The sequence below is a fragment of the Egretta garzetta genome, unplaced genomic scaffold (assembly GCF_000687185.1).
Source record: "Egretta garzetta isolate BGI_Z169 unplaced genomic scaffold, ASM68718v1 scaffold610, whole genome shotgun sequence".
Lineage (NCBI taxonomy): Eukaryota > Metazoa > Chordata > Aves > Pelecaniformes > Ardeidae > Egretta > Egretta garzetta.
This window is the reverse complement of record NW_009258216.1, coordinates 517,474-520,408: the sequence shown is the minus strand read 5'-3', so window position 1 is coordinate 520,408 and position 2,935 is coordinate 517,474.

The window sequence follows — 2,935 nt, the reverse complement described above, 5'->3', positions numbered from 1 at the left end:
AAAAAAAAAAAAAAAAAGAAAAAAAAAAAAAGGCCTGTGTACACAGTTGGGTTATGGGAAGGGCTCTCTTCCACAGTGTCCGATCCCGAAAATGTGTATTAGCTCCCGGAGAAGCCCAAGGCGACCACTGAGGAGAAGCGAGCTGTTAGATCTGCAGGGCTGCAGGAAGGAACCTGGTGGCTGAGAGCCTCCCTCCAGCATTTTTCAGCTTCTCCTGCACGTGACAAACAAAGATATCAACAAGCACTGGTTCACATAACTTATTTTCTCCAGGGCTTCTCCTGCCTTTCTCAAGCAGCTTGCTGTTGCTCTGGGAATACGGCCCGTCCCTTCTGCCTGGGGGAGCCCGGGCCAGATGCAGCTTTGTCCTCTCCTTCCGTAAGTGGAAGCAACTGATAACTAATCTAATTGCTACCTTTTTCCTTCCCCACAGACCCATGATTGTCTTTTCCTGGACTTGGAGAGGGCTTCTCTCAGATTTTTCTCTAAAGGCCTGTGGGTACTTGTCTCCATTGGCCGTTAGGTCTGGTGTCATTCTCCATCAGGAGTGTTTCCATAATTGACTTCACCAACAGCTTCCCAGCCAAGTCTCTCTTCGAACCCTTGAAAGTTGCCTCAGGTAACAGCATACGTTCTGGGGTTAAAGGATGAGCAGGAGAACATACAGTTTCACCCCAGTGGTCACACTCTGGTGGGTGTATAGTAACGTGTTGCGTGCCCAAACTGCACCCAATTTTGTTGCTCTGATTCTTTAAGCTCCCAATACATCTGCAGGAGGAGACTTGACTACCTATCCCTCACCCATTGCTGTGTTTTCATAGTGTCTCCCCCTTGTCCCTTCCCAAAACCAGGGCAGTAGGTGCTCTTTGCCTTCCATGGCCTTGCAAACTGCCACTGCAGTCACTACCGTGTGACCCGTTGAGAGGGTCCCCAGTGAGAGTGTGAAAGTCTGAAGAAGTAGATTGTTAAAAAAAACCACCCTAGTAGGAGATTGTTAAAAAACCCTAGTGGATCCCTTGGGTCTGGAGTCACCCATGGTTATGGACACGAACCAACTGTAACAGGAAAGGAAACTCACCGCTGTCAAAAGGACAGCTTTTGGAAGGGCTCTGCGTTACAGAAGGAAACCAGCTAGATGAACTCTCTCAAGCAGGAGTAACACCTGAAAGATGGATGATGGTAGGGCAGAGAGAAATCCTTCAAGGGCTACACTTGCTGTACTCAGTTTGGAATTGTATGATAAATGTCCCCTGCATTTTCCTGTGAATGTTCGGGTTTTTGTAATGCTGAAAATACCCATCCATATCTCTATGTATGTAGTAAAAGGATGAGGATTAGCCAAGGACAGGTGCTTAACTATTTGGGTGGATTACTCGTAGCAACGTTTTGACCTTTTGTTTTGGAGCAGGAGCTGCAGCCTTATGAGCTATGCAGAACTAAAACCTTCATATCCGATCTTTGTCTTGCATTTTCAGAGCGTGGGTTGCAATCAAATATAGTCACAAATAATCACTGAGATGCTGAGTTCCTGCAGTTTGATATCAACTTGCTCTTTCTTCTTTTCTTCTATGAAAGCCTTATTATGTGTCAGTACTACAAACTGAGTAAGTTCTGGTCTGTTTTAGATAGTTTGGGTTTCTTTTTTGCTTGCTCATTAGAAGACCATGCACTCAGATCTTTATTTGACTAGCTTTCTCTTCTGGAACCAATTACAGGAACACAAATCAGGTCCAACTTGTTGCCTAGTCCTACTGCTTACAGTGAGAACTCTCCTCAACAGCAGAAAGTATTGGAAACTATTTGGAGTCCACTGTGCCATTCACTGCGGCTACAGAAATTTTCATTAAAAAAGGTTTGCAAATTGAGTTATTTTATCCATACTGTTTTGCTTCTCTGGAACTTGGGGTTTTTTTTCCAAGGGAATGTTTCACTGTACTGTAGATGTTTTATTCCAGCTAGCATGCGCAATATGTGTCTGTTTCATTTTATTTTTATACTTGCTGATAATTAGGTCTATACCTTCAGGAATTGTAGATCAGTATTGCGTTATTAACGTCAGGGACCATTAGCTATTATTTACATCAAAAAAGCACCCATGTCTCAACAAAACCAGCACCCCCTCTGACAGACAGTATCAGCACCTCCAACATACAGACAAACAGCACAGACAACAGGCAAGAGACACTGCCTGCAAGCTCCTTAAGGCAGAGATTTAATGCGTTCCAATTTACATCAGCTGCCATCCTCCCAGGGCTGGGACGGTGACAGGGAGTGATACACGCTTACCAGAGCACATTCCTAAAGCATGTCTCCTTTGGATGTCTAACCTGCCATTGTTTTAAATTGGTGGGGAACGACTTCTTAAGTTACAGGTCTGTATTTCCAAGGCAACAGAGAAAATTATTTCATGTGACATTGTTAGCAGCACTTCCTTCTGAGGCCGAGTAAGACTTGGTTTTCCCCTACTTGGGGTTTCAGTCCTAAGAGAGATAACCTGTATCACTGTGAAAACATTTTGTGTTTTCTGGGGCGGAAAAAAATTGTAAATCGTGTGGAATTACACAACATCTTTTTTTTTCTTGCATAACTTCCATACTGTTTAAAGTTTGGGAAGTCTCTCTCCCCATTGGGAATTAATTAAAATAACTTTGTTTAATCTCTGTGGACTATAGGTATTTATTTGTGTATTCAGAGTCTTCTAACACCTTTCCCTAGGGAACTGTTGCTGAAGAAATAGCTCAGCTTTTTTAGTGGAGTTAATGAAGTTGCATATTTGCAATTATTATTTCCTGCACTAAGCGTCTAAGTTAATACTTCCAGAATTCAGTTTAAACAACAATATAAACTTCTAGTGAAAGGATAACTTTGCCTAGAGAGAAGGTACTATGTCTGACTGTACTTTGAGCTATGTTCTGTTCAAAATATTTGTTTTGCC